The sequence below is a fragment of the Heterocephalus glaber genome, unplaced genomic scaffold (genome assembly GCF_053883595.1).
Source record: "Heterocephalus glaber isolate CG9 unplaced genomic scaffold, H.glaber_assembly_v1.0 deba00001472, whole genome shotgun sequence".
NCBI lineage: Eukaryota > Metazoa > Chordata > Mammalia > Rodentia > Bathyergidae > Heterocephalus > Heterocephalus glaber.
Genome location: NW_028258315.1, coordinates 61,820,059 through 61,841,830, shown reverse-complemented (window position 1 = coordinate 61,841,830; position 21,772 = coordinate 61,820,059).

Sequence of the window (21,772 nt, the reverse complement as noted above, 5' to 3'; positions counted from 1 at the left end):
TTTGCAAAGCTACTTTCCATTTCCTCCCACTTTCTGATCACCACAGCTTCAACCATCAGAGAACCCTTGTACAGGTACCTGGGCAGACTTTCTGCCAGGGTAGTCTAAACACTGCCACATCTGAATATTGCCAAGACAGGAAAAAGGAACCCCTGAAAGACCCAGTCCTAGCCCATGGTGGTGCTCCAAAATGCAAACACCTGATAGCAGTCCTCCTAAACCAAAAATTCACCACTCTTATCCAAGAGGCTCCCACAGTATTACAACAAGTCTCACCCCTTTCCTCCTCAACAGCTATAACCTCCTCCTTCCATATATGGCACAAATTCAAGGCAGTCTGATATTTACTTCCTAACCCATCCCCAAACCTGCGGTGTTGACTTTATCTCTTAGGATGCCTTTCCCTAAAGAGTTATCTTCTGGGTGTCTGGAGACAAGACATACATTTGCTTAAGCTGTCAACTGGACCCGAACTTGCATATTAGGCCTCTTTGCTCCCACCCTTTCATTAGCAACAGTCAATCTACCTATCATTATCTCCCCCATAACCCATGTCAGGCCACAATGCCCAATATAGCCGGTCCTTTTAATGGCCACCCTGGAAATAATAATCACAGACACTGCAATGGGGATTGGGAGCCTAGGAGTCTCTCTTTCAGAGTTCATCAGGCTGTCAAAAGAACTCACTGAGGGACTCAAAGAAGTCTCCAATCAAATGGGACACTTGCAAGATCAAATAGACACTCTGGCTTCAGTTCTCCTCCAAAACTACAGAAGCCTTGATCTCTGGACTGCTTCACAGGCCAGGATATGTGCTCTACTCCAAGAAAAAGGCCAATTTTATTCCAACAAATATCATCTCATTAGAACAGGGGTAAATAGCTGTGCTAGTTATTATTCTTCCTGTTGAGACAAAATACCTGACCCTCAAAATTAAAGGAGGAAACACACCCACCAGCACATAGGAGGTGAGCCACTCCCAGCGCACAAGAGGAGGCTTCCGGGCCACCATGCCACCCCTGCCAGCACACAGGAGGTGAGCCTCATGGGCGCCAGCAGCACCCACCCTCTTGAAATGAGAAGACAACTAAACAAGTCTCAAAACCAGATTTCCAGATCACCTAGAGCAACCCCAAAGGGAAACGAGATGGAACACTCTGATACTCAACCATCTGGACTCCCTGAACTGGCAACAAAAGAGGATCTGGAAAAATGAAATCAGAAATAATTTCTCAGATAACAGCAGAGATTGTGCTCATAGTGCAAGACATGATTAATAAATCTAGAGAGGAGCTAGAGAACACAACGGAATCCCAACATAGGAAACAAATGGAATCCATAAAACAGATGCAAACAGATTTCCAGGAGATCAAAAACTCCATTGAAAATCTACACAGCAGAATGAGCCAATGTGAGGACAGAATTTCAGATATAGAAGATAGGATTGCAATTAGTGAGCATGAAAAGGAAAACTTCTTTAAAATTGTAAGGGACCACAACAAATCAATCCAGCAGCTACTAGATGACACAAAGAAAAATAGCATAAGACTGATTGGAGTCAATGAAGGAACAGGAGAGAGTGCAGATGACATAAAAAAAAACTGTTCACAGAAGAGATGGTAGAAAACTTCCCAAGCAGGGGAAAAGAACTTCACATACAGATAAGTGAGGCATATAGGACTCCAAATAGCCTTGATCAAAAAAAATCTACACACAGGCATGTAATTGTTAAGATTCCAGAAACCCAACAGAAGAACAAAGTTCTACAAGCAGTTAGAGAAAAGAAACAAATCACATACAAAGGAAAGCCCATCAGAATCACAGCAGATTTCTCAATGAAAACCCTCAAGGCAAGAAGGGCATGGAGTGATGTATTTTAAGCCCTAAAAGAAAACAGCCCCCATCCAGATTGATGTACCCTGCAAAATTATCTTTCAAAATTGATGGAGAAATAAGATACTTTCATGACAAAGAGCACCTTAGGAACTTCATGAATACCAAACCAGCACTCCAAAAAATTTTACATAATATCCTACAAAAAGACAATGAGGATCACATCCTCAGGAAGAACAGCAGAATGAATCTGTCAGGCATGACAAGAAATTAAATGTAAAGGGGGAGAATCCAACAAAAAGAAAAAGTCATGACAATGATAAGTCAATATGTATGAGTGATAACCATCAATGTTAATGGTCTCCATTCACCAATCAAAAGAAATAGACTGGCAGAATGGGTCAAGAAGCAAGATCCAACAATATGCTGCATACAAGAAACACATTTGATTAAAAAAGAAACCCATACCTGAAAGTTAAAGGGTGGAAAACAATGCTCCATGTGACAGGAACCTGGAAAAAAAAAAAGCAGAAGTAGCTATCCTCTTTGCAGATCAAGTGACTTCAAATGAAAATCTGAAACACTCTTGTCTCAAGAATTTCAGATAAGGGATACTCAACTTGTACATACAAATCTATTGTGAATATGTGTTTTCATTCTTCTCAAGTAAAAACTTAAGAACAGAAATGTTGGTTCTTAACAGTAATAGAAGAAATTTCTATATTGTTTTCCAAAATGGTTTTATCATTTTACATTCACATTAACAGTATTAGAAAGTTCTAACTGGTTCACACCTAAGCTGTGATTTGTTCTTTTAAAACTTTTCACTTTATCATCCTAATGAGTGTATAATTCAACCTTGTTATTATACTGATTAGTATTTTTCTGATTCTAGTGTTGCACACCTTTCCTTGTGCTGTGCTGGCTATTTATCATCTTCTTGTGTCTACTTTTCAAATGGGTTATCTATTAATGAGCTGTAAGTTCTTTATATATTCTGGTCATAGGTTATATGCATTATAAATATGGTCTGTTTAAGGACTACTTCTCATTTTCTTAATGATGTTATTTAAAGTTCCAAATTTTGATGGAATCTCATTAATTAATTTTCTTCTTTTATACATTATGTTTTTTATATCCTAGGAAATTGTTGCCTACCCTAAATTCATAAACATTTTCCCTTATAATTTCTTCTTAAAGTTTTATACTTTTCGTCTTTCATATTTGGGTTCATAGATCCTTTCAAGTTATTTTTATGTATGGAAATAAAGGGTTGAGGTTAATTTTCTATATACAGATACCAGGTGTTCTAGTGCCATTTGCTGAAAACACTATCTTTTCCTCTGCTCTTGAATTGAGTTTATGTTCTACAAAATGTTAACATTAAATAATCTTTCAAAACTCACTGGACCATATATGTGTGGTTCTATTTCTAGATTCTCTGTTTTATTCCAATGATCTATATATTTTTACTTACACCAACACTGCCTTGATTACTGTAGCTTTAGAGGAAGTATTAAAATTAGGTGCTAAATGTCTTCCAACACTGTTTTTGTTTTCTTTTTCTTTTTACTTTTCTAGGTCCTTTGTATTCCTACATAACTTTTAAATTTCAATATCCAGTTCTTCATTTATAGCAAGTATACATGGACCTGAATTTTTATATATATACCTTGTGTTTTCTAATCCTGCTAAATTCAAATACAAGTTCTAGGGGCTCCTACAGATTTCTTAGTATTTTCTCTGTAGATGATCATTTAATCTACATATAAAGATTTTGCTTCTACCTTGCCAATCCTATCCTAATTGTGTCATTTTATTGCCAGATTATTTTGATGTGGGCCTATGTTTCAAAGTTAATGGACAGATGAAGAGTATGCATATCTTTCCTTGTTCCCCACCTTAAGGAGAAAGCATTATATCTTCTCCATTCATATAAGGTGTTTTTGCTGGAAGTATGGAGTACATGTCTTTAATCTGTTGAGAAGGTTCTGTTCTACTTCTAGTCTCCTGATAGCTTTTACAATGAACACCTGTAGAATTTAGTCCAATACTTTTTCTCCAACTAGTGACAGGATCATATGGCTTTTTCCCTTCCTCTGTTAAAATGATGACTTTTGGGGGTGGATCTTCCAATGCTGAACCAACACTGCCATCCCCATAATAAAACCACTTTCTACATCCTGCCAGATCTGACTTCTAATAGTTTGTTTTGTTAAACAAATTTCTATCTATGTTCATACTTTTTTCTTCTATTATCTTTATCCAGTTTTAGCATTAGCACAATGTTGATTTCCTAAAATGAGGGGAGAAGTGTTCCTTCTTTTTTCTCCTTTAAATGTTTGATATAATTTATCAGTTAAAATGTATACAAGCCTGCTGTTGTCATATAGGTAGGTTTTCAAGCTAGGAATATACTTTAGTAGGTGCTATTCAAATTTTATATTTGCTCCAGAGTTATTTTCATTAATTTGTCTTTCAAGGCATTTCTTAGAAGTTGTCAAATTTATTTCAAAACAGATTTTTGAAATATGCTTTCTATATCCTTTTAAATCCTGTAAAATCTGTGGTAATGTCTCCTAGATCTTGATATTCTAATTTTAAAAATGTATAATTGATATTGTGTGTAGGAAGAAAACATCTAAAGGAGCAGGGGAAGTGGGAGGGGTAGGGGAAAGGAAAGAAGGGAAAAGAAAAAAATATGAGAAAAGGAAAAAAATGGAAACAAAGTCTTTGCAAATAGGGAAGGGTGGAGGGGGTGAAGGGAGGGGAGGGGAAGTTGCAAAAAAATAAGAATCAAGAGACTCATGTAATGGTACAAGATCCCAATGATGAATATAACTGTGTTTTATACCTAAAATGTACCAATAAACTTAATGGGGAAAAAATTAAAGGAGGTAAGGTTTATTAAGCATATAGTTCATAGAGGTTTTGGTTCATAATTGGCTGGATCAAAGGCAGAGTGACACATGGCAGAGGGGCACCTCATAGGAAAACAACAAGATAGCACAAGCAGAGGCCTTAGCAGCTTTTTTCTGCCCCTTGTATACTCACTCTATCTAGGCTACTTGGAGTAGGGTAGTGCCAAACCAATCAGTGGACTGATTTAGTAATCACCCACCGTTAATCTCAGCATTGTCTCTTGAATCAATCATACATTCTAGATCCAGCCATCTCTGAAAAAGACTGCAAGATACTTTAGGAAGAGATTGAGACACAAGTCATAACAAAATCCTTTGTGAATGGGCTTCGAAACTCTTAAAGGCTCTTCCAATGGTCTGTTTCCACTTCCTCTTCATTGGTTCCTACCTCTCCTTTTCCCCTTAATGTTTATTATCTTTTCCTTCTTTTTCTTCCCTGTATATTAATCTATTCCAAAGATGTTTTTCAGGAATAAATAGTGGCTATCTCCCAGGCAACTACTCACGAACATCTCCAGAAGGCCTTTCTTCTCCAAAAGATAAAAAACAAAAGCCAAAAAAAACCCAAACAAACAACTTTTTTGCCCCCTTTTAGTAGGAAGTAGCTAAGAAAAGAACAATGAGCCAATTTCCTATACCTCTTTAAATCCAGGAATGATAGAACCCAGACAGGGACATTATTAGTATGAATGAGCCCACCTGTCATCCCAGAGAAACATAGGTTTTGTGTTAGATATGCAGAGAGAAAAGAGACCACCCAGGTAGGCTTGATGTGAACAACAAGGGTGTTTATTTTGCTCCAGCACCATAAGTGGGCTGAGTCTGAAATGGTATTCAGAGGCCCATGAGGAGAGAACAAGGCTGTAAAGGGGAGGGGAAGAGTTGCTGCCTTGAGGAATTTGGGGGCAAGACAGTGAGGTCATGCTTCCTGGAATAGGCAGTACAAATGTTATTTAGTTCCCTGGAGCTGAGGAGTGGGACATGGTGTCTTGCCTTTGTTCTTTGAGGTTTCTTGCACATTTGCCACTGAAGCTTGATGGGGCCAGAGCCATGCTCAGCACTACACTCTGGCCTGCATGGCTCCCATAGAGATGGCCCTTACTGAAGCGCATGCCTGTTTTTGTTTTTGTTTTTTAATTAGCTTACAGAGGACATGTCAACAGATTATACAGGACACATCAGCTCACCATTTCTCTGACCCACACCCTCAAACACCCACCAAAAAGTGCTCTAAAAAGGCCTCTTAGCCTGTAAGAGACATCTTTTCTATTCTGCTCACATGGAGAGGACCCTCTCAGGTTTAGCAATAAACCTGCTTGGACTGTTGTGTTTCATCCCCCTCCCTCTTTTCCACTCAGATGGATATAGATGGATTAGATATAGATTAGATATAGATTTCCTTTTGTCTAACTTTTTGATGGAACCATCTTTCTTCCCTACTCAACTCATGTGGTTTAGATGGGGCCAGTCTTACTCTTGGGTTCAAGGCTTAAATAAATAATTTCTGGCTCACCCATCAGAATATTCAATCCCCCTCCCAACTTTGATAGTAAGTTTAGAAGCACATATAACCTCAAGAATGATCCAACCAGTTTTAACTTCATGAAATTTGCTAGAAATTTTAAGGGAAATTATTCTCTTTTTCTTGAAGTACTAGGTGTATAGTATATAGTATATATATATATATACATATATATATATATACATATATATATACACACAATATATACTATAGTATATATATTAGGTATATAATATGTCTAAAGATATTGCCCAGGAATAATCTCAATGGAGTATAAAGCAGAGGCAAGAGTTGCAGAATGAAGCAGCCTCCTTATCACACAGATCACACAGTAAAAATCCTGGATTTAGTATCTCCTAAATGGAAGTTATTCCTTGAACTGTCCAGTCCTATGAAGCAATAAATTCCCATTTGTGTTTGAGTTGGGATTCTATATTTTGCAATTAATAAATATCCTATTTACATAAAAATATTTGCCTAAATTAGTCATTTTTAAGCATATACAATGTCATGATTTGATGACACTCCAAATTTTTTAAAAAACTATAGTGAGTATTGATGATACCAAATCTTTATTGAATGGAAGAACAAGTGCCAATTGTAAATCAAAAGGTGAAAATTAACTAAAAGAAGTAATAAGCTTTTTGAGCATGATGGATCACATTTTATAGAAATCTTTGAAAATGTAGCCCTCTAAAGACCACAGGATTGTAGACCTTTGTTTTCTGCCATTTCTCCATTTTTGACTGCAAAATCCAGTTTATAAATTTGCATGTTATTTTCTACATTTTGCTTGATAGTGACAATGACACTTGAACTGAAATGACCACATTAGTTCCTTCTCAGCTTTTCTCATTTAAGATTCTTCACAGGAAAAACAATCCCAGGCCTTTTAGGAAGTGATTTATCATCCTTTCTTATATGTCAATAGGTTATCCTTCCTGAAAAAGGTCTTTCGATTGTTCCTTGCATTTAAATACAAATTAAGTCAAATAGCTTCTACTGATGATGGGCTGCTTACAACACTGCTGCAAATCTGTAAAACACAGATCATATATTTGGTGTTAAGAAATTTCCTTATTTCTATATGATAGATTTACATGATAAAAGTCCAATACATAGCCAGAAGAAGAGGTCAAATTTCACCATATCCTGGATCAGTGAGACAAATTCCATTTTGATGACAACCAGTCACTTACAGAACTCATTCTCTGAGTTCACCTGGGAGACATGTTGAGGTTAAAGATAATTATATAACACATTGTTCTATTTCTTGGAGATATTCAAAGGAGTAGGAGAGCAGAATTTTAGAGATGACTTGTCCTTAGAATTGCTGGATTGATTGCAATTTGTTAGTGCAACTTCTCAAAGCTATTAAATGTTGGGCATGTTACATTACAGAGAAAAACTGTCTTTCTTAATGTTGGGAAGGCATAATACAAAATATGTACATTCTGAACTGAAAATGCTGTAATATAGTCTGGTTAATTAAAGAAAAATTGAATAGTATTTTCACTCAGTTGAGTCCGCGAGGTTCCCAAAGTTGAAATAAGGAACATAACCCACCCCATTGTAGAATAAGTGGGCAGGCTTTCTGACATCAGTTATGTAAAAAGAGTTTTCCGGATGCATCAGTAAAGGCACAAGAACAGTTTATTAGGCAAAGATTTAAGACAAACTCAAGAGTGAAGGGTGAGCCCTCAGAGAAATGAAACAAATTACACTTTGAAACTGGGAATATTTATGTGTTTTCTGTAGTGGAAATCTGAGGAATTTGATAATCTGTGGTCTTGGTCTTGATCTAGAGGATGGAGAGAATGGCCTACCCATAATAAAATAATCTTTATGTGTCTGAGTGGTAGCCTAATATACAGGTGAAAAAGCAGTTTATTCACAGGTGAAAGAGGACCATTTGAAAATAAAAAAGGAGAATGGCCAAACCCATCTCCAGATGAAAGGAATTTCCCAGGAGTATTGTGTTCTGGGAGAGGAGACAAAAATAAAACATAAACTGAGGGCCAGGGATTTGGCTCAGTAGCACCGCACCTGTCTAGTAAACTCAAGTTCCTGAGTTCAGTCCCTGGTACAAAAAGCAAAAAAAAACACCGTAAACTGAGCTCATGTCCTGAAGCTGCACTTTTCATAAAACAACAACAACAAAAAAAGCCTCCTGTTTTTCCTTGTCTACTTTTTGTCTAGTTTTTATTTTGTCTATCCTACCTCAGCATTTCTATTTTTATTCTTCATTCCTTTTTCTGACATCCATATGATGTAAGAGATTAGGGCATGGCCAGACATTAAAGTGGACATGACCTGTCAATCACAGAGATCTGGGACATGTGTCCAAGCCCTGCACATGGGACCAATCAGAAAGTGCTACCTTCAATTCTTCTTGTGAGAAATCAGGCAGGGGTTTTCTGCTGTTGTTGTTGTTTTTTGGTACCGGGGATTGAACTCAAGACCTTGCACTTGCAAGGCAGGCACGAGAACCACTGAACTAGATCCTCTGGCCCTAGGCAGGGTTTTGATAGGACAGCCTAGAACAGATTCATCTTGAAGTGTGGAAGATACGGAAGATGGGGACCATTAATCTCAGGCTACTGTGCTCTCTTTCTGTACAACATACTTCTTTTCCTACTTTTACTTGGCCCACACTCACTCTGCAGAGCATATTTCTTTTCCTAACTTTAATATTTTTAATAAATATAAAACCTCACTACATTTATCACTTATCTTGATCAATTCTTTGTTCAGAACAGCAAGGATCTAAAAGGAGTCTTCAGTACCCCAGAGCCCTGGTAACACATCTATTTGTTTCTTTTATTCATTCAGTGCATTTCTTCAGCAATGAAACATTCACCAAGTGGAAGCACTGTCAAAGTTTCTGAAGATATGAGTAAGAATAAGACCAAGAACCTGTGTTCAAACAGTGATAATTTGACTAGAACAATAGTCATAAAGAACTAACTTTATTTCAAAGTTCTATAGGCTACCATAGAGCAGTGACATTGAACCATTTAGAGATTTCAGTGATACAAACACCCTGCTGTGGCCTGGGTGTCATAGAGGAATACACAGATATATCATGCTAGAACCAACAAGAGAAAGGCCAGTTGGACTGAGGATTATGAGGTGGAGCAGCAAGGAGGAATCCAGAAAAACTTTAGAGAAGGAATTTATGTTGTAGGGAAAATCCAATATCCTTTTCTCACCTATTACTAGGTTCATGGCTCAGATTCCTGTAACAAAAGACAGACAAATGGGAGAAAAACACATACATTTATTTAATGTACATTATACGGCACAGAAGCCATGAAAAATGAAGACTTAAACAGGAAATCTGTGTATATTTTTAGACTAATTTGATGAAAAAATGGATAGTCATGGAGAAGTATGATTTGAGAGAGTATGATCTCAGAGTAATAAACTGGAAAAACTTAGTAAACCATGTTTGTTTGATTTTTTAGATTCTTCACTGTATTTCTATATTTTGAGAGATAAGGATGTGCCTTTTCTCTGCACATAGAGAGGGTATCCATGGAAAAAGGATCTTGAGAACTGCTTCAGAGAAAGCTCAGATAATCCTTCTTGGATAGAATGACTTGTTCAAAGAGTAACCTTCCTGCTTCTGATATTTTCTCTGATCTCAAGAGCTATATTTGGGGGTAGTGTGTCTTGTACCACCTCAGTATCTAAGCTTGTACCTGAAGTTTTGATGAATGCCTTAAATTCAGAGAAAGGATCAGTCACATAGCCTGAAGGATAGATGAGATGCCATTGAAGACAATCTTCCAAAAAAGGAGTGGAAAGTAAGCTTGCAAAGAAAAGATAAAGAGAATTTCAGGCCAGATCAAAGGAGTCAAGGACTGGACCTATATAACAAACCTTCCATTTTAACAGGCCATGGAGTTTGTGCAGTATAACGGCAAAAATTGAGAGGAAAGGGTGCACTGGGACCAGTTGATAAAAGACATTTAATATCTTTTTAGATATTCCTCAAGGGCCAGGAGCAACAGGCTGTGGCATGTGCCTGTAATCCCAAGACTGGGAGGCTCAGGCAGGAGGATCATGAGTTTAAATCCAGACTGAGCAACTCAGCAACCTAGCCAGATATTGCCTCAAAATTTTTTTAAAAGGGCTGGGGATGTAGCTTAACACATTACTTGGGTTTAATTCCCAGTACCCCCCCCACCCCCGCCAGGAAAAAAATCCCTCAAAATAAAATAAAATAAAAATTTAAAGGTCTTCTTTGTGGAGTTTTCAAGAAATATAGGTCCATGCTAGCTCTATATTTTGCGGGCATCATTTCAGCAACCTTGAGAAAATGAGGTCTGAAATTTCAGTGGACAGACAAGCAGGGTGCATGCTCCAAAGGAAAGTTAATGAAAACATGGCCTGGAATGATGGGAATGAAAGAAAGAAATCCATTCATAAGTTATCACGGTGAAAGGCTGGGAGTTGGGGGCTTACTAAACCCAGTAGGGATGCAGAAATGTGCAAGGTTTTTAACTTTGAACAATGGGCAGGTGATTTTGCATGTATGAGAGTATCTGAAGGGAAGCACCTTCAGGATGGGAGAAGAGGAGTAATAACTTTCTTGCACAAAATCAGTAGGATGGGCACAAAAGGGCACCATAGCATACATCTGGTTTCATTTGGTATCGCAGATACTTTGGCCTGAAAATTTCACTGCTAATTTCCTTTGTCTTCTCTGCTCTATGCTGCTGCAACATCTGCACTCATTTCCTTAATTCTTAGGTTTATTTCAGACAATACTCCACTCTAATCTAAAATTTGAAATCCCATAAGTTGCTTTAGAGTACATTTCAGAGTCCACACACTTCCCCAGCCTCTGTCTGCATTCTCTTGTGCCGCCTTTCTCATTTTTTCTCCATCCTGCTAGTAAAATAAAAATGGACCCCTTTGGCTCACACAGGAAAATGAGAACATCTTCATCTTCTGCTTTCCTAAAGTTCTCAGGATGTGAACACCCAGGAAGCATATTAATACTTTTCTCTGCACAAAGGCAGTTCTCTGTCAGAACAGGACCTATGGCATGTACTGTTTTTCATCTGATAGCTCATGAGGGTGGTACAGGAAGGAATGCCATAATCTACTGACCGTTAGTTACACTATTGAGGATTCCAAGCCCCATTTCTTAAAAAGCCTCATAATGCTTTATGGGTCATTAAATAGACAGATAGGTCAAAGGCATGTCTAGCTTTAACCATTTCTTTCTCTAGCTAAAATGACAAAATGAAAAGGTTTATTATTTTTTAAGAGCTCCACTTTATATTTTTGATATACATACATAATATTTTCTTACACATATGCACCCACATGCCTATTTATTGGTTGGGTGAACACGCAAGCCCTGAAGAATGATGCTGAGTACTCATAAGCCTCTTTAAACCTACTCTATTTTGTCTAGGACTATGAGCTCTAATAGCATGGCCACAAGTCACACATAGGTTGTAAATTTAAATGAGAGAAAATGAAATGAACTTGAAAGTTGGGTGGCTCACACTAACCACAGTTTTCATATGTGACTAGTTGCTACCATGTTCACTGTGCAAATAGAAAACACTTCCATCATTTCAAAATGTTTTGGGGGAGTCCCAGTCTAGGGCCTTGAACTCTTTATTGTTAGGTCATTCTATGATATTTTTATCTTGCAATATTTAAGTTCACACATATTGAGTGTCAAGTAAAATTCCAAGCATATCATACATATTAACTCATTTAATAATGGTAGAAAATGTGATTGTTCCCATTTTACAGATGAATTCATTACAGGATAGGAAGTTGAAAATATTTTTATAGTGGTAGAACATATCAACACAAAGAGGACGAGAGGTGCAAAATGATGCCACGTTATACAGTATAAAACAAGCCTGCTGTAGTTGCAAATCAAATCACATGGTGAAATCAGAATCAGATCGGCTCCAAACAGGTCCCTCAAATTGGCTAAAGTGAGCTAATTTTCTCTATTCCATAACCTCTCCCAAACTGCTGCTTAAGGTATGATTTTTATAGTCCCTTAGGATATTAATAAATCAATCTCAGGAAAGAAAAGCTTCTGTAGTTAATGAAGTATGGGAAATACCAAACTAAACATAATAACCTTAAAATCTGCAGGACTTCACAGAGCCTTTAATAGGCTAATGTGCACTGGGAATGTAAAAGACTAGGACAGACTACAGCGATCCTTTAAATAATTTGATCATAGGCTCCCTTCCTAACAGAACCTCTTAACAAACTAGCACTTTTTACAGTACTCACTGTAAGCACAAAAATTGTATTTTAATGGAGATGATAGTTGTTTGCATATCCCTTCCCTTATCAGAAGTCAAGCAGGTAGCAATGCCATAATCTCAGTTTTCCCAGGCTTCCAGAGCCAAAATATTCTCTTATAAATCACCCGGTCTCAGGCATTCTCTTATAGCAACAGAAAATGGATTAGGATACTATATATGGCCTAGAGGCCAAATCTAGCCTACTGACAGTTTTTATAAGAGACACAAGCTAAGACAAAAATTTTTTCATGCTTACATATTTAGAAAACAGTTTATGAAATAATCCTCCTATCTCTATAAAGAGTCTATAAATTCTATTAGAATATAGCCATGCCTATTTGTTTCCTTATAGTTTTGGATGTGTGTAAGCTATAACAGCCACTGACTATCTGTCACAGAAGCCAGGTGGTTCACACATCTGGAGATATGTACTGTCTGGTCCATAACAGAAAAGGTTTCCTGACTCTCAGAGTAGCATATAAACTCCACAGTGAAAGTTTCATATCCAACTTTGACAATTACCAGATATCACAAGAGTGACATTGAGAACATGTATGATTTTTCTATGCATCAAGTTCCCCTTCTCTAAAAGAGAAATAATAATAGTATATACTTTATGAATTTGTTGTTTAAATGAGTGTATATATATAATAGTATATATATAAAATAATATATATATACATATCATAGAACATACCTGAAACATCATTAGAACCCAATAAATATTAGCTATAAACTGAGAAATTCATAGTTTATTTTTCTCTTTGTGGTAATGGATTGCTAAACCCAGGGTCTTTGCACAGAACTACATCTCCAACCATCGTTTTATAAAAAAAAATTTAAAACATTTTTAGACACAATCTTGCTAAGTCACTAAGTTGCCTAGGTTGTGCTTGAACCGGTGGTACTTCTGCCTCTGCCTCCTGGGGAGGTGGGATTACAGGTGTATGCCACTGTGCCCAGCTAGATCAGTTCTAATAACACAATTAAATTACATTAATGCTGAAAGTAATGTTGCTAAAATGAAATTATAGAGCTGAATATATTCTCTGTCTGTGATAGTTAAGTGATTGTGTCAACTTGAGGAGGAAACACCCAACTAAATTGGATCAGCACAGCTCTGGGTATGGTTGAGAGGATTTATTGAAAACAGAAGATTCACACTGGATATGAGTGGTATCAACTCATAGGTTTCTTGCCTGAATGGAATAAAAGGGAAATGAAGATGGAAGGCTCACTTCTGCTTCTTTGGAGGAGCTCATCTTCACCTCCACCTTGAACATTGTGTCTTGACTTCCAGCACAAACCCTTCAGCTTTCTATCACAGATCTAGTAGCTTCCTGATATAGACTCCCACAAGACGCTACAGTGAGCTGCAGGACTTTGACCTTTGACTAGATCCTTTGGATCTCCAGCACTCAGACAGCCCTTTTACATTCTTCCATACGTGACTCTCCAGGCAGCCATTGTAATCCTACCTTGTAACTCCTTATGTATGTATATGCCTTATGTTAAATCTGTTTCTTTAGTGAGCACTGACTAATACACTTTCTACACACGTTTAAGAATCATTTCATTGAAGTCAACATAGAGACTAGAAGAATTCTAAACATACAATTTTGATAGCTCTTTATTTTAATTTAGTTCTTTATTTTAGGAACTCTAGTGTTTGTCTCATTTGCTGAACTCTCAAAAATTTAAGGCAGATTTTTGATTTCCTAAAAACTGACTAGTTTCACACACATTACCACTTATTTTATAGAGTGAATCTTTTTCTTTCTCAAAGTTGAAAATAATCAACATGAGTGAAGGAAATCATCTACCTTGTGGAAAAATTATTCCATAGCCCACAGCCTACATAAGCACGTTTTTATAACACCTTTTAAATATATGTACTTCCCTCCTCCTAACATCCTCAATGAGATTTAAGATTATCTGACAACCATCTACTATTTATGACCAACTAGGGTAGTAGGTGGAATTCCTTCTCCAAGTCATTGCTTCTGGTTTAAGTCACTTTAGGGCTATGATGCCATTAAATCGTCCAGTACTTATGTAAGTAAGGACCATGCCTGAGGCCAAACATAATAGTTGAGGCCAATGCATAATAGTTTATCAGGTGCCCACAAAAGAGTTTATACAGCCATAAATACCCATTCCAGAGTATGGGTTTTCACAGTCTAGTCATCTAACCTAAATGTGAGAAAAAAATTTTCAACATAGTCATTATGATACAGAGGAAAGAGAGTTTATTGGACAATTGAAAAATGTGTATCTTTTTAATATTTGACATCAAAAGTCATTTAATTAGTTTAGGTGACCAAGCCTCCTGGTACTACACGCCTTTTTGTGATATATTTTTTGACTTGTCTATAAGACATTTAATGTTGAGTCTGTGATCAGAAGCACAGCTTCCACTGTTAACACTATTTCTTAGGGCAATAATTTTAATTTATTAAATTTTAGTCTTTTTAAGTCAATTTCAAGATTTTCCTTAGAAAAATGTCCAACTGTTGTTGCTGGTAGCAGAAACATATCTGAAAATTACAAAGGAAATATGTTACAGATGAAAACTACTGTCTAGTTAACTGATTTTTTTATTCGGTTGAATAAATAGAGCATATCAAGCTTACAAAATCCTATAATGTGAGTGTACCTAATTGAAATATGTAAAGAATGTAAAATAGGAAAAAGCCAAAAAAAGTTTTTGAGATAATGTATTTATCTCTCAGTAATTTCAACAAATTATCATTTTTCTACACAACAAGGGAATAATATATAAAGTGCATTTAGATCTGACAGGAATTCAGGAATTACTCAATAGCCTTATCCAGTCTATATGAAGGTACAATACTACAAAATATTTCAGACTTTTAATTATGCTCATTGACACTACAGCTGCAATTGTTCCCTTGGCCCTGGGAGACTGTAGAGAGAGGCAAATGAACAGATGGACAGAAATCTCTGTTCTGTGCTCTACTGGCTGCAAATCAGTGAATAGTAGTACGATAATAACTTCCTCAGCGGACTTCCACCTCCATCTGTTCTTAATAAAAATAAATGAGGCTCTGAAGCAAGCATAAGAGTTTTGGAATTCTTTAATGGACAACTTCAATCCTGCAGGTGGATGGGTTATCTAGGACAGACATTTACAGGTTGTGACAGCACCAGAACTGTGGGGGCCCCTGTTTCCTGTTCCCAGGTTAAATATCACTCTCTTTTTTCCTATTTCTGATGAGAAATTATGCTTCGATGACCTTAATAGACTCTCAGTCTCACCGTTCCATGACAAGTAACGAAATTAGATTAGTGCTGCTCAGTTTAGTGAGCAAAGACTTTACGGTTCTCTTATGTTTAGGGAAATAAATGTTTATGAAGCCCCTCTTACAGTCCACAAGTGTGCAGCATGTCTCATTAACAGGGTTCATCTTGTGCTTCTGTTACAAAACTTTGATTGCAGATACCGATTCCCTTTTTTTTCCCCAGTCAGAAACCAAACACAGAGAGAAAGAAAATGCTAATTTTTCCTTTAGACTACGTCAGAAAGTTAGGGATGCAGGTACGAATTTCTTTCATTAGAGGAAAGTTTGGGCCCTCCATTGTGTAAAGTACATTATAGTCTCTTGAAGTTTTGTCCAGCATGAGGGGGGATGAAATTGGGGTGAAAAACATTTCTCCAAAGTAAAATGATAAATGTCCCTGTGGCAGAGTGTTTTGAGGTTTCTTTTTGTTTTGTTTTAGAGTAGCTACGTTGTTACTTATAAATATTTTATCTCCCAAGGGTCATCCTTAGTGGTTAATTAAAAGTTGCAAAGGTGCTTTAATGGATATCTGAAGGTAGCAACTTCTGATATTTCATAGGGATATAATCCTTCAATTAGCATTTATCTCTTTCTATTCTGAAGAAAAAAGTGGTCAATTACTATAACAACAGAATGAAGGGGTAGAATTTATAGGAAAATGGTTTTCAACTCAATAGAGTAGATAGAAGAACTTCTCAATATTCAGATTTCCTCAACAATACAGAAAATGCTATGATTTTTTTAACTAGAGGCAATCAAATATGTAGTCAATATTCACTTAGTATAAAAATTTAAATGTCCATGTCTTTTATGGTCTTTGCAACACAAGATTTTCAATATAGCATTAAAACATATTTCTCTCTCTTTTCCTCCTAATACATATGCATGTGTGTGCATGAAGAGTATTGATGTACTCTTTAGAATCAGAATGTAATAAAGAAAAAGACAGAATCAACTGTACAAGATATATCCTTATACATTGGGAAGACATCAATTGCTAGTTTCAGCTCCAATTACATTCAGCAGGTAAGAAACAAAAAGTAATCCTCCATAACTAGGAATCCAATGTTCTCTTCTTTGAACATTCATGCAGTAAATACATACTGATACTCACAATATGTGATATATTGGGCATGCAGATATGGATGGCATCATTCTGTCAATCTATTATCTATTATTCTATCTGTATGTCTGTGTTTTTATGTACCCAATTCTGTACCATCTATCTATGCTTTAATTACATCTACAGTGTCAAGATCTATTCAAATCTACATCTATATACCTATAACAAGAACTATGGAATCAGAAACAGGATAGTCAACCATATAGGGTTGTCCATCTTGCCACTTTGGAGAAGACAATCTAATGTCAAAGATGACTTGTGGGAAAGAACAAAACAGATAGTCAAAGAGAAATGGGGCATGTTTCCTGATGGTGCAAGTAATGGAGCTTGTGGAATGGTACATTTTATTAATGTTTCAGCCATTTTAAGGGATCTTTTGGTTATAGTTAATTTAATAATCAACAAGCTACTGTATCATATACTACATATCTCAAAAGTAAAAAGATTTAGTTTTCAACTCTTTCATGTACCAGGTAATTTTAAACAGACCATCTAACTTTGCAAAGTTTAAGCTACTTCATGTACCAAATAGCTTTTAGAAGAGAGGTCACAATGAGCCATTAACAAGAATATAAATCACACTTTGTAAAATCATACTATAATAGGTGAAAGCTTACATTTAAAGTCACACAAATCAAGTCATAAGGTATAATAAATAGTCATTCATTTTTAACTTCCCTAAATCGGTATCTTCATCCCTAGAAGGAGGTCAGCAGTACCCAAGTTGTAGAGTCATCAGAGGATTAGAAGGCAAGTTCTAAAACTGCTCAGCACAATGCCTCAGTTATAATAAAAGCTGACAAATGGACATAATCATTGATGGGAACCTCTGGGCTATGTTTCCTTGTTGATTCTAGCTAACTTTTATAGCACCTAAAACTTTTATACCACCTAAAACAAAAGATGGGATATATTTGAAGAAAAAATCAATCCCTAGAACATTTAGGATAACATGTTTCCTACAGCTTGGATATATATAATTTGAAACACTGAGATAACAAAGCACTAAAATTGAAAACAAATTATTGGCAGGCTTGGTATTAGGAACTAATTATAAGTTCTGAGTATGGCACCAAGGCTTGGAAAGGATGATGAAGAAAAGGAAGCTTTGCATATGCTTGATAGCAAGCTTTTGGCCTGAAATCCCTCAACCATCCCAAAGCTAGTATTTATTTGTAAATAGTTAAATAGTTTTATGTAAGAAAAACATCATTCCCATAAAGGTTTGTGTTTTAGATAACATTCAGCTGTGAAAAATATCACAAAGGTAACATGTTCATTATGCTACCAAATAAAAAATAAAGTGTAGTATTTAATGAGTATTCTTTGGACTGAATACAATTTTGTTGTTAATTTGTTGATGTATAATGATTGAGTTGTCCATTAAATTTTCTAAACTGAGACCACTCACATAATCTCTAATATTAGAACATTAGTATGGATACAAATCTGAACACGTATATTTCTGTATACAGATTCTTGAGGAAATACCTAGCTGTGAATCCAGAATGATTTGGAGAAAACAGTATTTCTTGACTTAGCTAAGGAAATGCATCTCTTATTCACTTGTGTGATATAATTGGTAGATATTACACATTAATACTTAAGAAATACTGCCCTAGAACATTAAAAGACATCCTGAAACTCCAGGTTTTTCTTGTACTACATGAATAACCTAGTGAAGCTATTTAACTTCTATTTAACCTCCGTTTTCTCATTTATCAAGTGAAGATAATAAACACGTTAAATGGTTGTTGCAAATATAAATTATATAAGCCATATACTTAGTACGATTCTGATACCAAGAAACCAATTAATAAATATTCATAATCATTTTTTTTCCATTTAGCTTATTGGAACATTTTAGGTAAACAGTACAGACACATTCATCATTGGGAACTTATACCTTTACGTGATGTATCTTGGTTCTTATTTCTTCCTCATTCCCCTGCCCTCCCTTCACCTCCTCTACCCTTCCCTATTTACAAAGACCTTGTTTACATATTTTTCCTTTTTTCATATTTTTTCTTTTCCCTTCTCTCCTTTCCCTATCCCTCCCACTTCCAATATTCCTTTAAATATTTTCTTCTTATTTCACAATATCAATTACACATTTTGATTCTGATTTACACTTTTAGTTTTTCACACCAGATAAACTATTCAGTATTTACACATGTGTCCTATTTATTTCACTTAACAGTATGGCCTCAATGTACATCCACTTAGCTATAAATGTCTCTAGTTTCTCATTCTTTATGGCTGAGTAGTACTACATTTTATTAAAAAAAAAAAACCCTCATCTTCTTTATCCAGTCTCCAGTTGATGGGGAATTGGGCTGTTTCCAACTTTTAGCTATTACAAACTGTTGGTATAAACATGGGTGTGCATATATCACTGTGGTATGATTCTTTTAATTCTTTTGGGAAGATATCCAGTAGAGGAATAGCTGGGTCAAATGGGATTTCCCAACCTAGTTGACTGAAGTATCTCCATATTGATTTTCACAGTGATTGCACCAGTCTGCACTCCCACCAACAATGAAGAACAAATGGTTCCTTTCTCCTCACAACCACACCAGCGTTTGTTATTGGTTGATTTCAAATTAGCAGCCATTCTTTCTGGAGTTAGGTGGAATCACAGTGTTGTTTTCATCTGCATCTCCCAAATGACCGGTGATATTGAACATTTTTTCATATGTTTATTTGCTGCTTCTACTTCTTTGTATGAGAAATGTCTGTTCATTTCAGATGCCCATTTTTGAATTGGGTCTTTATATTTGGGGGTTCTGATTTTTTTGAGTTCCTTATATATTCTAGATAGTGGACCTTTGTCTGAGGAATAGCTGGTAAAATTTTTTTCCTACATTGTAGGTTGTCTTTTAGCTCTGTTGGTGGTTTCTCTTGCAGCGCAGAAGCTTTTTAATAAGTTGAGATCCCAGTTGTTGATTCTTTGTGCTAGTTCCCATGCTACTGCAGATTTGTTCATAAAGTTCTTTCATATACCAATGTCTTCAACAGTTATACCTAACTGATCATACAGTAAATTTAGTGTTTCTGTTTTAATATTTAGATCTTTAATCCACTTCAATTTTCATTTAGTGCCTGGTGAAAGATAGGGGTCTACTTTTAATATTTGGCAAGTTGAAATCCAGTTTTTCCAACATTTATTAAAGAGGCTATCTTTCCTCCAGTGAGGATGGTTGATTCTTTTGTCAAAGATGAGGTAGCTAAGTATGTCTGGAGTTGTTTCTACATCTTCTAAACTATTCTACTGATCCTTGTGTCTGTTTCTTTGCCAGTACCATGCTGTTTTTAATCACAGTGGCTTTGTAGTACAGTTTCAAGTTGGAAATTTTGATACCACCTGCCATGACTCTGTTGCCTAGAATTGCTTTTGCTATTCTAGGTCTCTTCTGGTTGAACTACTGAATTGTTTTTTCTAGTTCTGTGAAATATACTGTTGGGATTTCAATTGGGATTGCATTGAATCTGTATAGCAGTTTTGGAAGCATGGCCGTTTTCACTACATTGGTTGTTCCTACACAGGAACAGGGGATGTCTTTCCATTTTCTTATATCCTCTTTGGTCTCTTTTTTCAGAGTGCTGTAGTTCTCAATGTAGAGGTCTTTGCTTCCTTTGTTAGAGTGATTCCTAAATATTTCATTTTTTGGATGCTATTGTGAAAGGGATTATTTCCCTAATTTCTTTTTCAGTGAGTCTGTTATTTGTGTACAAGAAGGCTATTGATTTTTGAGTGTTGAACTTTTATCCAGCTACTCTACTGAATCAGTCCATTTAGTCTAGAAGTCTTTTGTCAGAGTTTTTTGGGTATTCTATGTAGAGTATCATATTGTCAGCACATAATGACAGTTTAACTTCTTACTTTTCTATCTTTATTCCTTTTATTTCTTTCTCTGACTTGGAGGCTGTTTCCCTTTAGGGCTTGAAATACATCACTCCAAGCTCTTCTTGCCTTGAGTGTTTGCATTGAGAAGTCTGCTATGATTCTGATGAGCTTTCCTTTGTATGTGATTTGTTTCTTTTCTCTCACTGCTTGTAGAACTTTGTTCTTCTGTTGGGTTTCTGGAATCCTAACTATTATATGCCTATGTGTAGATTTTTTTTTTATCAAGGCTAGTTGGAGTCCTATATGCCTCACTTATCTGTATGTGAAGTTCTTTTCCCCTGCTTGGGAAGCCAAGGCAGTTCCACACTTATATTGAACTACACATTAGGCAATATACTATGAAACATAATAAATCAGTGACTGTGGAATTTTTATCATTGAGGAGGAGATTTTTTAAAATTGATTTTATTGGTACATTTTAGGTGTACAATATAATGACATTCATCATTGGGAATTTGCACCTTACATAATCTATCTTGGCTCTTATTTTTTCCCCATTCCACTGCCCTCCCTCCAACCCCTCCACCCCTTCTTATTTATATAGACTTTGTTTCCATTTTTTTATTTTCTCCTATAAATTCCATTCCATTCTTTCCTTTCCCCTACCTCTCCCACTTTCCCTTCCCCTTTGCCCCTTTTCTTCCCATTTCACATTATCTATTATACATTTTAGTCTTTATTTACACTTTCATTTTCTCACATCAAAGAAACTACTCAGTATTTACATGTGTGTGCTATTTACTTCACTTAAGAGTATGGCCTCAATGCACATCCATTTAGCTATAAATGTCTCTAGTTTCTCCTTCTTTATGGCTGAGTAGTACTCCATTTAATTAAAAAAAACCATATTTTCTTTTTCCAGTGAGGA